A 22,999-nucleotide genomic window follows, 5' to 3' on the forward strand; every position below is an offset into this window, starting at 1 on the left:
CCACTTTTTTCCATTATCCTGTTTTGAATAGTTTATTTATTTTAGGGAATCACTCCATGGCTCACACACTGCAACTAGTTAAAATTCATGGTTCCTTTTCCACTCCATCCCAATTTTCTCTCCCTTTCAAGTACTGTTTTCATAGAAAAAAAAAAAATTAAAAATTAAAAATTAAATAAAATTTAAAAGAAACGAAACCACCACACACCAATTTTCTGCAGTTTGACTCCTGTTGCAGAAAAGCATTAAACTCACAGCCAGGAAGCTGTTTTCCCCTTTCTCAAGTGCTTTTGCCGTACCTCTTTAAGCTCTGCTTTATCAGTTGCATAGAGTTCTTTTTCTTCATTTCAAAGAGCACATTAAACTCTCATTAACAGAAAGGGGAATTAAGCATGCACAAGTTAGAAAAATGAATGAAAAAATTCTGCACTAAGTAAAGAAACAGGATTCCCCTGACAAATATGTATTCACTAAGAAATATCACTGCAGGTAACAAATAAACTCCCTTGGCTAAGTCAGATATCATTTCCAAGGTTTTCTCAAAGCAGGTGCTCCCTTGCAGACATTTCAGCAGGAAAGAATGGGTTCTGCTCAGCCTGGGTTTATCTTGAAATTCTGGACTTCCATGTTCACAGAACAATAATGTTTGAAAAAAACAAAAATTTAAATTAAATCCCACACCTCATAAGGAGGTATCTCAGGGGCCAGCTACTGGCAGGGCTGGAGAGAATGCTGCTGCCAAATGGAAAATGTGATCTGGCAAGTGGACCTGAAATCTTAGATTTTGAACTTGGCAGATCTGAAAAGTCTTGGCATTTGGTTACAGGTACTGGAATGCAAAGCTTGCAAACAAAGTTTTACCCCATAAGAGTATAAAATGCACCTTTAATATGTATAAAGCAAACTTCCATCTACCCTTCTTATAAACAGCCCTGGTATGTTTTTTTCAGTATGAAGCAGCCTTTAGAAATCATTGATTTTGCCTAGATATCCTATATTCATTTGTCTTTCTTTTGTCTCATATGGGCCCCTATGACTTTTTGACCTTCCCATAAATTTTAGCATCATTCGGAAGGTCAAACAGTCAGGCAAAGCAAAAATGGATTAAAAAAAGAAAGAGCTCCAGTGGATTGAGAATTATCATCATAAGCTTATTATATATTTCAAACGCTGCAGACTTTAATGGCAGTGAGCTTTTAAAAGTTCAGCCACTGCTTTTACTGGTATAAAGGGATACTGTTATTTTTTCCATCTGATTTTTAATACCACTAATCCAAAGAGTTACCGAAGTCTTTCTGGAGAGTTATACAAACTATTTAAATTAATTTTCATTAATTTAAAATATTTTTAAAATTTAAAATATTATTTTTAAAAGTTTCCTAGTGTTCCCTTGTACCCTTGATGACAGGAAATAGTCACAACACTACTTGCCTCTCTGTGTTCATCTCGGCCAGAATCCTCTCTGTGTCTTCTGGTTTCCTCATTTTTCTTCCCCCTTCCCCCCTGCCACCTTTTTTACAAGGAAGAGAGGGAACAGACAGTACTGGCAAAGCACAGCTTAGAAAGCAAATAAAAATGTGGTTGCAGTCTATGTAATGGCAACATATTATCACTATTAATATTGTTACTGTCATCTTTACCAGCATTATAGCTAGAGCCCAAGCATCTAAGAGACACAACTGCTTTCATAAGTCACACCTCTCCTGCAATTTGCTTACATGCCATTAGTGAGTAATTTATCCTCTTAATATCTTATTCAGCTATTGAGAAGTAGGAGTTAGAAACCACAGAAAAGAAGCCAAAGACATAAGGTGCAAAGGAATTTTAAAAATTGTTCTGTAGCCAAGCCAATCCACCTTGGGCCCCGCATGTGCAGAAAGTCTCCAGCCCATGAATCATCTATATAGCATGTTGCGGTCCACCGTGCAAGCTGTAGAGAAACACATGCCAAAAGCTGATCTCCAAAGCCTCAGACAGATTAGTCGGTATAAATTATCTCTTAGGATGAATTATTCTGTCTTGATTTGCGAATTTGACACTCTCTCCATTTGTAAGGTGTTTCCTTCATCCTTTGCATGTGTTAGCATAGTACTAGAATACATTTAAAATCACAAGAGATCCATTCCCATTAGTCTGGAAGGTTATTTCATGTAAGTTTTTCTTTGTTTCTAAGTATTCTTTTGTCCACGTTTTTTCCCCCTCATATATCCTGAAAAAGGAAGAGAAAATGGCATAAGCACTGTATAGTGTTTCAGGCTTTCTTTATTTCTTTTTCACTTTTACCTTTACAAGACCACAATATTACCATTTATTCTTCTTCTCATTCATGTGAAACTACATTTTTTAAAACTCCTCTTTAGATTTACTAGATAAGACATACATGCCTTCCAATCAGAACTGTTTATTGTCAGTGAGTTTTAGAGGTAAAAACCATGGATATGTGGTTTTTAATAAAACAAAAATGAAGTTTTATTTCCCCACCCCCGAGTTCAGCAAACCAGAGAAGCCCTGTTCTGATGCCTGGTCTAAGCATGCTGCCGAAAATGCACTATGAGCATGGCTGGGATACCACAAAGGAGAGCACAGCAAGCTTCTCACACCAGTCTCCCAACGATTCACAGGTGATTTGGGATTGAAATCCTCTTCTCCATCTCTCTCCTGAGGATTTCCCTTTCATGAGAGAAATCTCCTGCTGGTGCAGAACTACCGTACTGGAACTCACACTGTACCCCTCCTGGCTGCTGGGCTAGAGGGAATGCTCTCCAAGATGATAAACCGATGTCTCCAATGACGATTTCACTCACTGGCTCACAGGCACTAGTTTAAAGGAATGCCTAGCTACAGTATCACATATCAGCAAAGACTACTGAGAAAATAATGGGCTTTTAAAAGAAGACATATTCCATAAATTATCTGCAATCTGCTCCAAAGTCCTGTTACACTTGACAGATGTTCAGCCAGGCTGCAGGTAAATCCCAGAGTTAGCCAAAGGCATTGGACTTCAAGGTCTTTTGAAATTCTGAGTTCATTTCCATGAGAAGAAAAAATACTATTTTATTTTCACTTATTTATCAAGCAATGACTTGCCACCATAATCCCAAAAGAAAGTATAATTGCCAGACTAATGAACATCAGGGACAAATGGCCTTGCCATTTAACAGTTAGTCTGCTGCTCTTTAGCGAAACTTGGTCCTTAAAAAAGGTATGCCTTCCTGAGATTTCCTGAAAGCCAACATCACAGTGAGGGAGACAGCAAAGTGAGCATAAAAAATAACTGCACAGGTTGGTGTTAAATTACCCAGTTAGTCAGACAGACTGGAGAAAGTATGACTTTTTGAGGAAAAAAAATCACAAGTGCCGCAAGACAACTTACTGACACAAAAATAGATAAATGTACCACAAGAAGATAACTTGGCACTATCACATTTCATTCTTTAGAATCTCTGAACACCCTAAAATATCTAAAACACCCTGAAGCCAACACTGGGAAATGGAAGAGTTTGACAAAGAATTGAGTTTGCTCCCTGCTTCAGCACATATAAGATCTTGTACAGGACCAAGATGAAAGTCAGCTGCTGCAGCAGACCTTTGATGCTGCCTGTGCCCTCCAGTGCAGACACATCCGTGTGCAAAGGCAGCTGCTCTTCACAGACAGTCGTTCTGGACTTGCATGCATAAGTTCAGAGGCAGAAGCCCATAAAACTTTGTCAACCACTTCACATGTTCACACAGCATAAGCTGTCTGGTAGATTTGGCCATTGTTTAAGACTCTCTGAAAGCAGATGGAAACATGATGTCTTCTCACAAGTTTCGTTCCCACATCACTGTCACAGATGGTGCTCCCACATCTTTGAAGAATAGCTCTTCTTTCTTACATAAGCAATAGCAGGATGCAAACCATTCCACATTACTGCTGATATAACTGATCTCAAGCAATTACTGCTGAGACATTGCAATGTTCTAACATTTTTTGCTCTCTTCCCCTCCCAGAACAATATTCTGTTTCTCCATTTAATCCTCTTCTACTCAAAACCAACAACAAGCAAGAAAACACGCTGAAACATCAAGTCAGCTATTTATCTATATTTCCTTCTCAAACAATTCATGTGCCCTTACTGAGTGATTCTATGAATGCCAATGTTCACTGAAAATTAAGGAAATATTTATTTCACATTATTTGATAAAATATAGCACTGTTCCCTGTGGGAGATTTTTGTCTTTTCTTTTTCCCCCTCTCCCCCCCCCCACTAAGAACAAGTAATTGGATGATTCTATTTCAGCCTCCTGAGGACTCCTTCCCCAGATGTGTGTAAATAATAAATCAAGCACCAATGGAAGACAACTTGGTTCTCAAAACAGGCATCTATATTTTGGTATCCAGAATGTCATACTGCATTTGCACTGTTGTTGCTGTACATTTGCACCTCTTGAAAAATATAATTTTTTATACAAAAAAGAATTTGAAAACCAAGAAAAAACTGCTTCCTAGACATCATTTACATTGACCATAAATTTGCTAAGGAAGCATACATTTCAGCAAGCTCTAAAAATTGAACTGCCTTATTACCACAATAAATAAATCAAAAATTCATGCAATCAGTCAGTTGTGCCTGTTCATCACCATCTGGAAAACTTGAAGTCCAGTCCAGACAAACAACCTCTGGCCTCTACAGTGAAGTGCAGCCCATTAGTTATCATCTAAGCTTCCCACACCTGGCTGCTGCTGGAGCAGGTTGACTGCATTTTTAACACACAGTACTTTTCTTTGGTCTCTTCACAGCCCTCCCATGAGCCCCAGAGGGTGCATGCCAATAGTGTACTATGCTTTTGGGGTTCACTTCTTCAGGTCAAAATGTCTGAAATGATAGGATAGCTACATTATGGTTTGCCACAATAGAGGTATTATAGTGAGATGAGTATGCCACACATATCAGAGTGTGTCATGAGAGAGAATAAAGAGATCAGAACACAACAGACCTTCTGGGATGATGCTGGAAGTCTGCAGAGTGGTGAAATCCAAAGTCTCTTTAGTCTTTCCCCTGTTGGCCACAAGGCAAAATATCCTTAAACACCCAGGTGAATATGGCCAGAAAAAATTGTTTGAAAAATCTTCAGAGAGTACCCTGGGTGGAAATGTCTGTGAAGGACCAGGAAAGCTGGGCCCTGGAGCATCCTGGGGAGTTATTTTTCAGTCTTCTGGGAACTTTGAAATCAAATGGGAGAGAAGAAATTTTAGAGGGTTCTACTTATTCTGACCTTGTGGCTCATGAGAGTTTCACTACTGGAAAAATTTCTGTTATAATCCACAATAAAAATATTATTCACTTGTAATTACATGGGCAATTTGCCTTTGCTAAGTTCTGTTGTACAAAGAACAAATAAAAGAAACAAAATAACCTAGAAGTTGCCTGAGATATATTTAATTATATAATTTTAGCTAGTTTCTTCAAGTATTTCCAATGTGTCTTTCCTGATTTATAAAGAGGGATATTCTGATTGAATTTCTTCCTTTGTTGGCTTTTGTGGCTGATGACAATTTTCTTTAGGGCCTGATCAAACTCCCACTGAAGTTAAAGACTCTCAGTAACATCAATAGGATTAATTGAGATTGTATAAGTGCTGAGGATAAAATTTAACTCTAGAGTAAAAACGTAACTGCATTGTGCATACACCTGTGAAGACAAAATTTTCTGCAAACTTCTGAAAACCAAAGATATATGTCAGATACTCATACAATATAATTAAAATGATACAGTAAGTGAATATGTATTTCTAAAAAGTTGACTCTACTATTGCTAGATAGACAGATAATTCAATAGATACATTGAATTCCCGTGGCTTAAGGGACATTCTGTACTTCAGATCAAAGATCAATAGAAAAATCTGATTGTATTGCAGACAAGATTAAAAGAAGCATACCCACTTCAACAGGTCCCCTCTCTACCCTCATCTACAGAGAAATCTTAATAGGTTTTGTACAGAAAGTTTAACAGGAAAGTCTGAAAACTTCTTCAATTCACGCCTGCACTGGCATGCAGGTCTGAGGTGATGGAAGGAACAGACAAATCTTTTGGGGCAGAAAGCTCTCCAGCAGCCAAGGACTGGCTCAAGCTAAAGGGCAGCCTTGAGAAAGACTTGTTACAGAAATATATCCTTTACACTGACAGACTTGAGAATGTGCAAGAAGCTGGAAAAGAAAGGATTTTTAGACAAATTAAACATGCTACTCCATGTCCTAACTATTTGAGCATATAAAAGAAGAAGGGTTTGTCTAGACTTAGAAATCTTAGTGCAGTGGATCGGCTTTCCAATGGGTGCAGCTCCGGCCAGCCCTGCCGCCACTACATCCAGGGGCCACTTTGCCAGAGGCGTGGGCAAACTCGACAACGGTGCGGATAGTGCGCAGAATAGAAAGGCGGGACTCTCAAGGGGTGCAACAAGGGGATGCGTGTCCCCAAGGCAGCGCTCCGAAGAGAGACGCTGGCCTCAAGATGGCACGGCTTTTTATTGAGTAGGTTCGGGGGTGGGATCGCGTGGGACCAATTAAAACTCTTTGCCAACGTATAATGAGGGGATGCACAACTTTTGAACCAGTAACAGGTAACTTGGGGAGGAGGAATACATGATGAGGGGGTGGGGAAGTTATATAACTTAAAGATTGACAGGTAACCGAAAAGTGGTAAACAACTATTATGGGATGGGGTTACCAGGACAACCAAGATTTTGGCGGGAAGGTTTGAGGGGGGGGGAAGGAAGGTCTGAGGGAAGGGGAGAAGGAGAGGGAAGGAGAGGCCATCTTAAACAATAGTAATAAATACAAAATTATAAAACACAAATTATAAAACCAAACTGGAGCAGTAAAAACCCAATTGGAATTGAATTTAAGCACCACCACATCTCCCCCTTTTTTATTTTTTTGTGATGGCTTTTGGTAGTGTCTGCTTGGGGGATAGATGTTTTGTTCCGTGAGCCACCTCTCGTCATCAGTCTCCGGTGAAGAAGTCCTCTGGGTCAGGGTATTCCTCATCTTCCCATGACGGGAGCTGCTGCATCTCGATCTTCTCGACGGGAGGAACACTGGCCCAGACGTTGTTCACGCTGAGTGACGAGGTGGCTGCGGTGATGGTCTTTTTGGTGGATCTTCGGATGATGCCAAATGCAATTCCAATTATAAGTAACAAAAACAAAATTAGGAGTCCAGTTTTTACTGCAGAATTGACCCAGCCTGAGAGTCCCTAGTTACCAAACAGTTGGTCAAACCAGTCCTCCTGGGGCTCTCAGTTGGCATCCGACTGGGCTGTTCTGTAACTTAAAGTATAACAAAATAAATTAATTAACAAAAAGCCAGTGAGGAATGGGGAAGGAAGGAGCGGACCTCTCTTCCTCCGGACTAACGGGCTTCCTTTTTCTTCGCCAAGTGACATTTTTCACTTGATGATCCGATCCTTTGGAGGCCCTGGGAATGTAAGGTTTCACCCACTTGGCCGGCACCCATTTAAGTCCGGTGGGTGTCGATACGCAGGCGTACCCGCGACCCCAAGTGATTAAATCATGTGGACCTTCCATTCTCATGGTCTCCAGGTCCTTGACGAGAACTGGCGGTTTAGACTCTAATTTCAAATTTGGGTTCCCTCCAAAGTGCCTAATTATTGGGGGATTCATCAATTCAAATGAACAATTTAGAAAATTAATTGTGTATAAGGCCCTGGCTAATCGAATTTGGGGTGACTCCAATTTTAGAATTTGTCCCTGTTGATTGAGGACTCTTTTGATGTTTTGGTGTGTCCTCTCCACAATTGCTTGGCCTGTCGGGGAGTAGGGGATGCCAGTCTTGTGTTCTACTCCCCATTGCTGGAGGAAGCTGCGGAACTCCTTGGAAATATAGCTTGGCCCGTTGTCCGATTTGATGACTTTAGGGATGCCTAGGAAAGAGAAGGCTTGGAGAAGGTGTTTAACAACATCCCCTGCTTTCTCCCCTGTGTGGGCGGATGCATAGACTGCTCCAGAAAAGGTGTCCACAGACACATGGACGTACTTCAGCCTCCCAAACTGAGGGACATGAGTAACGTCCATCTGCCATACCTCGTTGCTGCTCAGCCCTCGGGGGTTTACCCCGGCATGCAAGGTTGGGACTGCATGTCGCTGGCAGCTGGGACACGTCGCCACAATGGCCTTGGCCTGATCTCGGGTTAGTTTGAACCCTCGGACCAAACCTGGCACATTCTGATGGAACAGTTGGTGGCTGAGCTTTGCCTGCTGGAAAACGTCAGGCAGCGGGGCCTTCGCGACAGGGGCAGCAAGAGCATCAGCCCTCCTGTTTCCCTCCGCTATGAACCCTGGCAAATCCGTGTGCGACCTGGTGTGCATCACGTAAAACGGTTGCTCTCGGTGGGAGATCAGCCTTATTAGCTTCGAGAGCAACTTAAACAGAGCAATGTTAGTCACTTCTTGGAGAACTGAGTTCTCCGCTCTGGACACTACACCTGCAACGTAGCTCGAATCAGTTACCAAATTAAATGGTTCAGAGAACCTTTCGAAGGCCCTGACGACTGCGGCCAACTCAGCAATCTGAGGGGATCCTTCCACCTCAGCAACGTCAGACTCCCACTGCTGAGTCTGAGGATCTTTCCAAGTCACCACTGACTTGTGGGACCCTCCGGACGCGTCTGTGAAAACTGTCAAGGCATCGAGCGGTCTTTTGCTCTGAACACTCCTTAAATTTAATTTAAATTGAGCATCCGAATTAAAAATTTTGTGGGCAGGCCGATGGATTGAAATTTGTCCAGTGTAATTGTCCAGGGCAAACTGAAGTGCTTCGTTCTCTTGAAGCAAGTGCTCTAACATTGCCTTTGAAATTTGGCCCGTACTCAACCGAATTGGTACGTGGATCACCTCAAAGTCGCAGCCAGCCAGTTCCCTAATGCGGATTCTGGCTTTCCGGATTAGTTCAGCCATCAACTCCTGTGGGCGTGTCATCCTTTTGGACCTGTGATGGCTGAGAAAGACCCATTCTATAATAAGAAGAGGATCTCTCCCGCCTCGGTCCTTCCGGGGTATGCTGGTCACCCCATTGTCCCATTGGAATATCATTCCATGGAGGTGCGGCAGATTTCCTAGAATGACAAATCGGAAAGGCAAATCAGCATGGCATCGATTTGCCTGTCTGGTGGACATCAACTCTTGAACCTTTTCCAGTGCTTTCTGTGCCTCCGGGGTGAGTGACCTAGGGGAACTCAGCCCCTCTCCCCCTTTCAATAAACTGAAAAGAGGTGCTAGGTCCTCGGTAGTGAGACCCAGCCAAGGCCTCACCCAGTTCAAAGCCCCACACAGCTGGTGCACATCCGCTAAGGTCTCAATTTTGGTTTTGATCGCCAATTTTTGCGGAACAATGGTCCGCTTATTAATTTCGAGGCCAAGATATTTCCAAGGTGGCATCTTTTGAATTTTCGCTTCCTGCAACTCAAACCCTGCAGCAACCAGTGCAGCCACTGTCAGGTCAAGCGCATGCGTCAACAGGTCGTCGTTGGGGGCGCACACGAGCACGTCATCCATATAATGAAAGATGACGGCCTGGTGTGCAGCTGCACGCACGAGGGTCAGCAAGGAAGACACGTACCACTGGCAAATGGCGGGAGAATTTTTGACTCCTTGGGGAAGAATCCGCCAGTGATACCTCTTCCTCGGGGCCTCTCGGTTGGTGTTAGGAACCGAGAACGCAAACCGCGGAGCATCGTCGGGGTGGAGAGGAATTTGGAAAAAGCAGTCTTTAATGTCAATTACTGCCAGATTATAATTTTGGGGCAACATGGCTGGGGAAGGCATCCCTGGTTGGAGAGAGCCCATGTCCTCGATAATTTCATTAATTTGTCTGAGGTCCTGGAGAAGCCTCCATCGGGTCTTATCCGATTTCTGTATTACGAACACCGGGGTGTTCCAAGGAGAGGTAGTCTCCTCTATGTGACCCTTCCGGAGTTGCTCTTCCACGAGCTCATTCAGCGCCTTTAACTTTTCCTTAGAAAGCGGCCACTGCTCCACCCAAACTGGAGAATCCGTTTTCCAATTCAGTTTTTGGGTGGGGCGCAGTTCAGTGACCGCAGCCTGAAAATTTTGTGGAGGGTCAGGGAATTCAATTGTTGCCCCCCACTGGGCCAGGACATCTCTCCCCCACAGGGGTGCTTTGTAATTCAAAACAAAGGGCTGGATGTTCGCCAATTGCCCATTGGACCCCTTAATTTGCACCATGTGCTTTGATTTTTTCGCCAATTGAAGGCCTCCAACACCCTCAACTTGCTCCACCACTGTCTGCAACGGCCAACGTGACGGCCATAGGTGTTCTGGGATCACCGTTACGTCCGCCCCCGAGTCAAGGAGACCTTTAATGATGGTGGTCTCCCCGCCCACCCTTAATTTGCACACCTCCTCAGGTCTGTCATGTGTAATGTACACGACTGTGCTTATCTGGGGGTGGCAGGTCCTGCAGTCGCCCTCAGGACACACCCTTTCAGGGAATGATGGTATTGCCTGGGCGACTATCTGTCCCTTTGACAGATAAATGGGTGGAGTCGTGCAGCGAAGCCAGAGTTCAAACCACTCGGGATCCGCAGGAGTGGTTTGGGGAACAATCTCGATCTCTGGCGGGGTATGTTTACAATCCCCCACGACTACATATGTTGTGCCAATTTTGTGCCAGGTACCTCTATTTTTAGATACCGCCACGCGGTGCCATTCATCATCACGGATCCACAGGGCATCAGACAACTGAAGATGAAAGGGCACTCCTTCGCTTGTTGTCGTCAAGGACTTTCCTGTGAAAGGAACAGGCACATTCGGGTCAGGATCATCAGGTGAAGGACTCCTCAAAGGGGAGTCTCTTGTCTTGTCCGGTGAATTCCCTCTCAGAGGGCTCCTCTGCTGCCTCTGGGAAGAAAAAGTCAAGTCCGTTAAAATGTCATGTCCGGTACAACTCAAATCATCATTCCCCATTCCTCCTCCCCCGGCTTGGGCCACCCGATTGGGGTCATCGCACTGGGTGGCTCCGCGCTCCCTTATTCGTTTTTTTGTTGGGAGCGTCCTCCCCTCCCATTTCCTCCTCCTCCCTCTTTGGCTTGTTTAAATTCCTGAAACTCCCGTCTCAGGGGACAAGCCTGCCACCAGTGTCCTTGCTCGCCACATAAGGCGCAAGGCCTGTCAGCTGAATTTCCAGATGGACGCCTCCCTTTTGGTACCACGGCCGCGTTGTTCTGATGGATGGTTGGGGTCTCTGTGGTTGCTGCATTCACCGCTTTCCGTCGCTGTTCCGGCCTCTCTGGCTTTGCTGGCGTCATCAGGGGGACCACCTCAGTTACCACCTCGACATAGTCCTGTAATGTCGGCTTGGGAATCCGTGGAAGGGTCAGCATGGCTTGTTTGCAGACGTCATTGGCATGCCTGAACGCCAACGACGTGACCAGCCTCTCCCTTGCCACTTCATCCTCTTCCTGCTGCTCTATGGCTACCGTTAGCCTTTCCACAAACAGCAGGAAGTTTTCCTGAGGTCCCTGAAAAACATCTGAATACGATTCCATGGGGCCGGAAGGCCGCATGGTGGAAAACGCTTTGACAGCAACCTGAGCGATCTGCTTCAACAACGGCTTTGGGAGGCTTTCAGCTTGTTTCTGGGGCATCGCCCATTCACCCTCACCCATCACATGTGACAGCGTGATCCTGTTTCCATCATTGTCCACAGCTGTGTCAGGGTCTTTTGACCACCCTGGGAGCGCGTCCTGCAAGTGCCTTTTCCAGGTTGCAAACCAGAGCTGATACTCAGTTCTGGAATGCAAGCACCTGAAAAGGTACTTGATGTCATGGGGGACAACCTCACTCCCGGTAACTTGGCCATCTAACAAACCAAGGAAGTACGGACTCGTGCGGCCGTACTCCTTGAGGGCCTTCATGAGTTCCCTGACAACATTCTGGGACAACTGCTGCCACTTTGCCTCCTCATGCCCTCCCCTACCCCTCCTGTAGGTAACTGGAGCGATGGAAGGGACATGGGGACCATCACTTCCTGGATCCCACCCCTCCCCCTCCTTGCCCCAAGCGTGGGAACCGAAAGAAGGGGCGTGGGAACCGGGAGGCAGTGGGCGGGACTTGGGCGTCACCAAGGGGAGTGGCCGAAGACGGGAGGGGGGCGTGCCAGGGTCTGGGAAAGGCACGCCTTCGGAGGAGTGGTTTTGGGAGGAGACTCGGGAGGAGCGGCAGGTGGGGGGGTCATAGGAAGGGGTTTCAGAACAGGGACAGCCTCGGGGAAGAGTGGAAGGGGACAGAAAAGGGTCGGTGGGAGAAAACTTGGGGGACTGGGAAGGGGAAGGGAACGGGGCCATGGCGGCGGCGGCGGCGAGCGGCGCCCCCGGCAGCGGGACGGCGGGCAGGGCGGACAAAGAGAACGACCGCGCCATGCGGCCGCCGCCATTCCGCGCCTCCGCCGCGCGGGCACCGCGTGCCTGCGCCTCTGCCGCATGGCTGCCACGCGGTTCTCCCGCGTGGGCACCGCGTGCGCATTCCACGCGCGCGCAGCGCGCGCCTTCCGCGTGGACGCCGCACGCGCCCGCGGCATGGAAGCCGCATGCGCCTGTCGCATGGGCGGCGGGGTCTCCTTCCGCATGGAAGCCGCGTGCGTTTGTCGCATGGGCGGCGCATGCCCGTGCCACGCGGTCGCCATGCGGCTCTTCCGCATGGACGCCCGCCACGCGGTCGCCGCGCGGCTCCGCGCCGGCGCCTCCACTAACACTGAACCGAACTCGGGGCTTGTCTAGGGAGGTTCGGGGAAGGGAAAATTCCTCGGGAGCGTGGCCAGTGCTCTGTCGGAGGTCCCGGGCAGACTGCCCTGTCTGTCCCGGGCGGGGGGGTGGCATTCTGAGAGCGCCAGGGCTGGCGGGCTGGGTTATGCCCGCTGCGCCTCTGAGGATGCCACAGCGGGGAGAAGGGGAGGGGGACACAGAGCGGGAGCAACGGGGGGAAACAGAGCTTTCTCCGGGAGACTGCTCTTTCTGCACTCCTTTCATGTTTTTCACGGCAGTTTGAATTTGCCGCGACCAGAACAGGTATTTCGCTGCATTTTTGTCCCCGGACGCAGCTAATTTGGTAAGTTTTAAGATGACAGGGCTCCAATATCGGAGCTCCGTCACAACTTCCGGGTTTGTTTTGGGAAAGTGCAGATAGAGCGTGCGCACAAAACGCTTCAGTTCTCCCTTAGAAAACTTAACATTATTAAAACTGAGAACTCCAACAAAACAACGAAAAACGTCTTTCTGTTCTGCCGAGAGCCTGGCACCCATTTTTCCTTCCAAACCGTTCCGCAACACAAAATAAACTAAAAACCGAATCCCAGCACTAAAAACTCCGGTCAGGCAGCCCCCCCCACTGCCTCCGCCCCGAAGGTGCCTCGTAAAACAAAAAAGCCCCGCTTTAAACCCCGTCTGTGCCCGTGCGCAGACAAAAAGCGGGGGTCTCCGCGCCGGGATCCGCCGAGTTCGCCGCGCCTTCCGCGGTCCCGGTCCAGACCGGGAATCGAACTCGCGTCTCCCGCGCCCGGGCCGGCAAAAAGACGAACACGGCGCCGCTCCCGCGATCCCGCGAACCCGGTCCCCCGACCGGGATTCGAACCTGGGTCGCCGCGGTCAGAGCGCTGAGCCCTAACCACTACACCACGGGCTCTGCTGTGTTGCTCCCGCTTCGCGGCTTCCCGATACCTGCCGCGGCGCGCCCCTGTCGCTTCCCCCGATCCCGAGCGCTGCTGGAACCAGCTCGGAGCCGCGGAAACTCAAAACATAAAACAACAAAACGAAATAAAAACAGGAACCGAAAGTAAAACCCGAGAGAGGAAAACAACCCCCCCCCGGGCGCCGCGCGGCTGGGTCCCCCCAGGACAGTCTCTCCTGGGCTGGATCCTCCCTTTTTGGGTAGGGTGAGGGCAAGGGGCTCACTCGCTTACCCGTCCCTGGTTCCTGCGTGGGTACAGCGGTTTGGTCTGGGGTAAATCCGCACTGAAGAGGACTTCGCTGGGTGCTGCGAAGCTACCCTCCTCTCCCTCCCGGGAGCGCACCTGACCACCAGGAGGCGCGACGACAATGAAAAATCCGTAAAAGGTCCCGATGGACCGGATTCGATCGCGACGCCCTCAAACCGCGTGCGCCGCGTCAGAGCCGCCGCCGTCGAGTTGCCAGATGTCCGCCCACGCGTGACAGCCCCGCGTTGGGCACCAGCTTGCAGCGGATCGGCTTTCCAATGGGTGCAGCTCCGGCCAGCCCTGCCGCCACTACATCCAGGGGCCACTTTGCCAGAGGCGTGGGCAAACTCGACAACGGTGCGGATAGTGCGCAGAATAGAAAGGCGGGACTCTCAAGGGGTGCAACAAGGGGATGCGTGTCCCCAAGGCAGCGCTCCGAAGAGAGACGCTGGCCTCAAGATGGCACGGCTTTTTATTGAGTAGGTTCGGGGGTGGGATCGCGTGGGACCAATTAAAACTCTTTGCCAACGTATAATGAGGGGATGCACAACTTTTGAACCAGTAACAGGTAACTTGGGGAGGAGGAATACATGATGAGGGGGTGGGGAAGTTATATAACTTAAAGATTGACAGGTAACCGAAAAGTGGTAAACAACTATTATGGGATGGGGTTACCAGGACAACCAAGATTTTGGCGGGAAGGTTTGAGGGGGGGGGAAGGAAGGTCTGAGGGAAGGGGAGAAGGAGAGGGAAGGAGAGGCCATCTTAAACAATAGTAATAAATACAAAATTATAAAACACAAATTATAAAACCAAACTGGAGCAGTAAAAACCCAATTGGAATTGAATTTAAGCACCACCACATCTTAGTACATGTGAACAGAGAAGACATCCTCCATTCCTAAAGATTCAGACATTTGTTGCTGGTCAGTTGTTAAAATTACATTTAACTTTCTAGATAAAAAAGAGACAGATTTTGGAAAATCATTTTAACTGTTCTCTTTTAATACAGCTTGAGACAGCCAGAAGTTTCTTCATATGTATTTTCAGAATTAGATCATTTTGCAAAACATAAAAAAGAATGTGAAATGTAAAAAAATAATGAAATGCCACAAAGTCATCAGAAAAAGCATATCTAGATAAACCAAGAGTAACATGGAGACATCTTTTCCTATGATAAGGAATCAAGCTAAAATATCCCAGATGTATACTAAAGTTTGTAAGCATATCCCAAGTGCAGGTTCTTTGTTAATTCCATTGTTACAGGAAAGTGTAACTTGGCTGAGAGTAGGAGCACCTGACAGGCCACTGCAATATGTCAAACCACTGTTGTGTAATAAAGTGTCCATGTTCAGCATATATGACTCAGTCATCATGCTAACAAATGCAGTCAAGTCATGGCAGAAGAGTCTGTTTAGAATAAGACAGAGGCATTTTATTCAAATGCATCACTGCCTCAATGAGAAATGCAACATGCCTAAACTTGCACCTGCAAGCTTACACTGATTTGCCAGAATAATTTATCAGTACATACATCAATACAGTCCTATATATTTGGGAATGCTCAAGAGAAACCTTGGAGTTTGCCTCTTGAGAAGACAAAGAGGAGAAAGAGAACCACATGACCAACGAAGAGCAGTATGTTTAATCTGAGGAAGGGAAACTCCAGCAGTGCTATCATCAGGTAGACAACTTCATGAGAGAAATTTGTTCAAGTGAATAATTTTGGTATAGATCTCATTCTGGACATAATAATTGTCTAACATCATGCACTACTCTTGCCAAAATCAGATTATAAGAGCATTTATTTGAGAAAGGTGCTTAAGTGTGCTTAAGCACAAACTAAGATAAGTTTAAGCACTGTCCTGAATCAGGGTGAAAAATAACCTATATCCTCTTTTGTGCATCTTTAACACTTTTTCACTGTTCTCTTCTTTTATTTTCATTATAATAGTGCAGCACTGGATCACCTAATGCCACTAACAGCTGTGATCCAGTGACACAGACTTTACTTAGAAAATGCCATATGCCTGTTGTCTTCAAAAGATTTCAGGCTCAAAATATATTTTGACAAACTCCAAGCAGGGGTTCAGCTCTCACTAGTACACTGGCTGGCTGAATTCATAGATGACAAAAATAACCCAGTCAGATTCCAGAGCCTCCAGCGTCTTCAGTGTTTGAGCTAAACAGTTTGATATGGAGAAATAAACAGTGGGGGAAAGAGAGAGAACTGGAAACTTTTCTCAGTCAAATGAATTCCCCATTATTCTAGACATAATACAGTTTGCTCTGTTAAATATGTTACAATCCATCTATCTTTCCAAGTAACATTGTCACAGTACTTAAAGTGAAGAGTTCTTTTTTTCTCCATTTTATAGGGGAAACAAGAAACACAGAGAGTGTAACCTCAAGTTACGCTGAAATCTGTGCAATGTGTAGGAACCAAATCTCTCCAGTCCCAGTCAAACTCTTTTGACATGAGGTGTTCTTTCTCCAGCTGGTAGCAGGGTTACCAAACACAGCTAATACCTATTGGCCATGTCTCCATTAGGAAATGAAATGGGAGACAGACTCCCCTTCTGCTTCAAGGCCAGCTAACACAGTATAGTTCCTATCTGCACAGCCAAGTTCTTGTACCCAAAACAGGGAATTCATGTCCAAGCTCTTTGCCAAGAGCACTAACTCCCAACTTACATACACACTAGTGTTGCTTGAGAGAGCTCCTTAGCACAGGCCAAAATTCTGACAAAACCTGTGCTAACAATGTAACAACATATACAACTCCAAACCAGAGTCTGAGGCTATTCCCTGACCATCTCTGGCCTGTTCCTACAGATGTAGTCTTGTTTTCCAGATATGAATTGTTTGGAAGCTTTGTCTGTTGAGAACACATAACGTTTTAAGGTCTCTGCCAACAAAGCTGGACTGCAAGCATTTCCTTTTACTTTCCAAAGGTTCCTACTACTCAGTGAATTCTCAGTACTATCATAGTCTGCACCAAACCTTTACCCAGTTTTAATGCTCAGAAAATGAGATACATCTTGAAGTTTCATGCCCAAATCTAACTTCATGAGTAAGATATAGCACTAAGACTCTATTCTGGTCTTTTCTGTCTGCAGCTAGAAAGTTTGGAGACACAAAAATCAATGTCCTATTGTTCAGAGATTTCTTTTTGTATGTTTCTTTGTGCACTGGAGGGAGAATATTCATTTTACCTCCTGCTTGAAATGCACTATTTAGTTATTCATTTACTAGCCTAAGACAAAGCTAAAGTATGACATTACTGTTCTAAAGTGCTATTGACTACCAGTACAAAATGAAAATATATAATTGATGAAAACATCAGGATCCTATGGGGACTTACAGTTCAAACGGTTAAAAAGGAAATGCTGATCTCTTGAAAAAAATTGATCTACATGCAGCCAAGCTGAGCTGAGTCTCTAAGCAAACTGGGAGAGACAAGACAGAGCTGCTTGTTTGTTTTTCATCTGTAGTAAAAATACAACAGCTGTAATTTGTAAGAAAATGTAAGCTGTAAAATGTAAGAAAAGAGCAAGTGCTACATTTGTGTAAAATCTTCTGTTTATTCTTCAGTTCATTGCTAGAGATACAGCTTTCTGTTTTGCAAATAAACTGTCTCGCCTCAGTTCCTCACTCCCAGGATTGCTGGGGCTGTGGCAAGCCTGGAAGTTGCATTCCAGTGATACTAGAAAAAAAGTGACATGCTTTGCTGCTGGGTATGCCCTATTACCACTTGGTAAGTAGTGTTGGCAAACCTCAGAGGCAGAGATGCATGTCTATCAGTGCACCTAGAAGGATGCCTTACTAGAAAGAAGGTTTTGAAGAGTGCTGGGGGTGGGGGGAAATCAGAAAACACTTTCCTCTCTTGTAAGGAGGTAGACACCTGGTAGCTAGCGGGTGCTGTTGCTCATTGCTGTGGATACATTCAGATGCTGTCCCACCTTTCCCCAGAAGTCCACAGTCTGCCTCAGGAGCAAAACACTCAAGGCTAGATTAACTCATCCCTCCCTTTACTACTGACTGCCTCCAAAATGAGTAACTTCCCTTCTTCTCTGCTGTGATTGTGATACCAGCTGGTTTGCATAGGAAAATTAGAGATGTTTTGCTGAGTTCTCAGGTTTTACCCACAACCAAGAGCCACAGATCAATAGGGTCTGCTTCCTCTTCCTTCTCAATCAGAAGTAGTTGGGAAAGGGTAAGAAAAGGGTGAAAGCCGTCATGTGAAGGAGTTTACTCTCTTGCTAAAGCAAAGATGATGTGATAGAAGGTTGTCACAGCTGATTCTCATCTCATCATTGCTAAGATGGTTGTCACCATATTTGACCTTCTCTCAATACTAAACATTCAGTCACTGAAGGAGAACTTGCTCTTCAAAGGGACTCCTTTCCTCCTCATTCCAGAGAAAGAACATAAAATATAAATGCAAAAATATATTTTCATCCCTTTCCCTTCAGCTGTCTCAGCGAAGGGCACACCTAGCATCTGTCATTGATTCAAGTGAAACACAACAAAGTGCAATGAAGAATATATTTGTATGTATTTGTTTCCCTTTGGAAATAAGAACATAAGAATGTCTATGTCAAGAAAGATGAAAGGTCCATCCATCTTAGAATACTCTCTGATGTGGTCAGTACCAAAAGTGTCTAAAATATATTAGGATAAACAGGAGGCAGCAGTTCTCCACAGCTTTCTGCAGCCTGAGTCTACAGAATTTCTTAAACTCAAGGTCATTTCTTTGTGTTCCATAATCCAGAATGGATGTTTCATCCAGAAATTTTTCTATTATGTTTTTTACAACCATCTAACTTTTCTCACCCATAATCCCCTTGGAAAAGGGTCCTGCAGTTTAATTGTATGTTAGGTAAAAAACTAAGTCTACGGCAATTATATAGTGAGAAACTCAGTAATTGCTCCCTATTCACAACTGCATCGCTTGCCATCACATCCCCATTCAGACACCTCTAGTTCAGGATGAAGAGTGTTAGTCTATTCAACCTCTCCATGTACAGAAAGTATTACATACCTTTGATCATTTCCACAGCCCTTCTTTGGGTTTGCTACAGGCTTTTTGAGATGGGTTGATCAGAGCTGAATACAATAGCAGAAAGGAACTCAACATGAATTCACACAGGGGCATAATCAGATGAGATATTCTGAAGCTTCCTAGAGTTGGAAAATCAGCATCCCGAGAGCCAAGTAAGCTATTTATGTTCTCAACACAACTCCAAGATAATGGAGCAACATGACCCCCAATTCTGCTGACAAAAATGGAAGCCTGATGAACCAAATGTACCGATCAATAACTTACCACTCATTTCATCAGCAGTGTATTTGTTTAAACAGAGAGAGTTATGTGCCTAAAGACATTGGTAAATTTAAACCTGAGAGACAAATTTGGTCGAGGTCAGAGAGGCAGCCTGTGGTGGATAAGGGAATTGAAAGCAGGTCTCCCATATCTCACATTAGCACCATAATCACTCACCCTCTCTCATCCTGTGTGCCCGTTACTGACATTAAACATTTTTTATCCATTGTATTTATCTGTCATCTCTGAAATCTTTAGTGTTTCTAGGCAGAATAAAACAAAACCTTCACACTTTTAAAATCAAAAGGCTATGTAATGAAGAGTGCCTAAATATTCCTAAACTGAGATATGAGTTAGAGGAATGTATAGATTATGAGCTGCCTGCATATTCATTTCACTGCATTCCTCACTACTTTGGAAAAAGGGAGGAAAAGACATTATGTTTACTAGCTCTAACACTGTTGCTCTTGCCAACTGAAAGCACTTAAATTCCCTTCCTACAGCTGCCCCTGCTGCAGACTTCTGAAACAAAGAAAACTGAAATCAAAGAGCGTAACAGCTACCAAGTTGCTGCTTTAAAGTTTAGCTCTGTATTTAAAGGTTGCAAGGTTTGAAAACGTGCCATTAAAATATACCGCAGGCATCTACTTGAGTAGAGTTCAGCTTGCACATTCTCCCTTCTATTGACAGCAACGATCCAGAGTCAGGTTTTTTCAATCAGGTTAGGAATTCACTGTTCAATTTACCAGGTTTGCTTTTGGCCTGAAAGAGGTCATATAAATTAAAAGCATACCCCAATAAGACACAAGCTTTGATGTCTAATAGGGGTTCTGTGAATTCATTATTTTAATATTTTAGATTTATAATCAGAAGGCTAATCATTTTGCTGCACTATACGTAATACGTTTTTCATGGTCCCTTTCCCAGCTTTCTCTGACAAATGCTATACTCAGATCACGTTCATTAATACTGGGGATGTTTTTTAAGCCCTAGGGTAATAAGATCAGGGATGATTTGAAACACCAGCTTTCCTAGGTATTAAAAATATGGTTCAGAAGAAGTTGAGGGACTTTTGCATCACTTGAAATATTTATCTTTAATAATGTATCAGCATAAATCTCTTGAAAAAATTACTTTGAAGGGTGTATAACATCTAGCAATGGAGAAACAAACAAAAAAAAAAAGGCTGAAGAAAAGGGAAAGAACTAGTTTAGGAGAAACTCCTCAAGGTGGGACTTGGTACAGAACATTCAAAAGTTCACTATTTTGAAGGAAATTGCTATCACAATTTAAAAGTTGTTCATCCTCTACTGTCTACTTATACAGTAGAGCAACATTCAGCTCACAAGCTCACAAGCTTCACAACATTCCCTTTTGAGTAAAGCAATGAAAAAAAAAATCTCTCACATTTTTCTAATCTTAAAAATCTGGTCCTCCTTTTGCCCAGCCAGTCTACATGGGTAGGACAAATAAAATAGCATGGTCTGTCTGCTTTTCCACTTCCTTGACATAAAATGGTCAGAAAACTAGCTTAGTTGAGTAGTTAATATGAGTTGACATTTGCATTGCTGAAGCAACAAAAATCAGGGGGATGATATCAGTATCTGAAATTCAGGACAATCATCAGATATACCAGAGTCACAACCTGTCCCCAATAAAGTATGCAAACTTCACTTTAGTTCTTTCATATTAGATCCATCACACTCTCAGCTAGGTCAGCAGTCACAGGACAGTCATATTTTCAATTGTTCTGTAGTATTTTGGAATTAATTAATTAGACATGGAACAGCAGAGTCAATCCTCAATTCAATTTTTTGGAGTACTTGCTTCACAAATACTTTTTGTGCTTCAATTTATTTTTGGAGAAGATCTAACGTGCAGAATTTTGCCTTCTGATATTTTCACTACATAGCAGCTGAGCAGTGACTGAAAACCACTCCATGTATGTGTAGCTATACATCTTCCTGAATCTCCTTTGTTCATATTACTACAAGCAAAGGTACCCCCTACTTGTCCCCAAAATTTTTAGATTTGCATTGCACCACTTAGGATTATCCTTAATTAGAGAGAAAAAAAATTCAGGTGAAATTTTTTTATATATTATGGCTATTTTTCCTTATAACATCTGTCATATAGGGGGAACAGAAAGAGAAAAGCAGGTCTGAGACCAAATCACTGATGACTTTAGAAAATTAAACTCTATCAACAAGATCTTTCACTGAAGGATCTCTCATTTATAGCATCTAATGGACTCACTGTCTATGTGATGCTCTGATCAAGACATCCAAGCTCATTACTGGTAAATGATATTTGGAAATATACACATCCCCATTTTCCTTGGTCATGGCTTATGTACTATATTTGGTCATTTTATGAATGTGCATTTTCATGTGAACAGTGTTAATGGGGTGAAAAAGCTCCTATGAAGTCACAGAAATACAGAATGGTTTGGATTAGAAGAGACCTTTAAAGATCATCCAGTCCAAACTCCCTGACATGAGCAAGTGTTGTAATTCTCCAGGGTAATTATATCGGGCAAGGACACTTTTTAGTAGTTCAGGTTGCTCAAAGCCTTGTCCAACCTCACCTTGAACACTTCAGGGAGGGAACATCCAGAACTGTCACAAGAGGACACAAGAAGAACCACACTCATCCGTCAGGATGTGAGATGAAAAGGAAAAGGGGAAGTTTATTTTGGGGATCTCAACTTATATAGTTTTTGGGATTTGGTCAAGGATTGGGGGTCAAGGGGAACACCCCTCTGACCCCAGTGGTCAACTTAGAAGTCCATCAATTTGTTTTTCTCTCTGGAAAGGAATGTATTTACAAGATATCAGTTTTTATTTTTATTACAATGCATGAGAACACTCCAGTTCAAGAATGAAAACATCAGAAGGCTGAAAAATCAGGGCAACACACAACTACTCTAGGAAATTTGCTTCAGTGAAAGATACTCACTAAAAATTTCTTCCTTATGCCCAGTTTAAAATCTACCCTCTTTCAGTTTCAAACCATCATCTCTTGTCATGTCAGTTCAGGCCCTTGTAAAAACATTTCTCTCTGTCTTTCTGATAAGTCCCATTAAGTACTGAAAGATCTCGCCAACAAGAGATGGACATTTTCATGCCGGACAACCCCAACTGACTCAATCTATCTTCAGACCAGAGGCTCCAAACCTCTGATCACTTCCATAGCTCTCATCTTGGTCTGCTTTAATAGGTCCATGTTTTTCTTTAAATATGTCTTTTTAGATACTTTAAAACAATTACTTGGTTTTGGAAGGACAGAAATCCCACACCTTTCTTGCTGGAATTATTAAAAGTAGTAAGAATAATAGTATTAGAGTGGATTAAAGCCTTATCTGCTAGTCTAGAACCCTACTTTAGTGTAGGAATATACTGATAAAGAGTGCTCCAACAAGTGCTATTACACTACCTGGTTCTGATTAATTAATGCTAATCAATTTTGCATTTTTAGCAAAGAATACTTTTGAACAGAAAGAGTTTATGCCATAGGTACTCAGAAGATGCCATTAAAGGCACCCATATTCTTCTCTCTAAGCAGCTTATTTTTAATTTTTGGAAATTATTCCTCAAAGGTTGCCATTAAGGGTTGAATAGGAGGAAAGACAAACCATAAGGATATGACATGTATCTTTCTTTATAAAATTAACTAGACAGTTGGGC

This window comes from Zosterops lateralis (assembly GCF_965231275.1).
Source record: "Zosterops lateralis genome assembly, chromosome: 3".
Lineage (NCBI taxonomy): Eukaryota > Metazoa > Chordata > Aves > Passeriformes > Zosteropidae > Zosterops > Zosterops lateralis.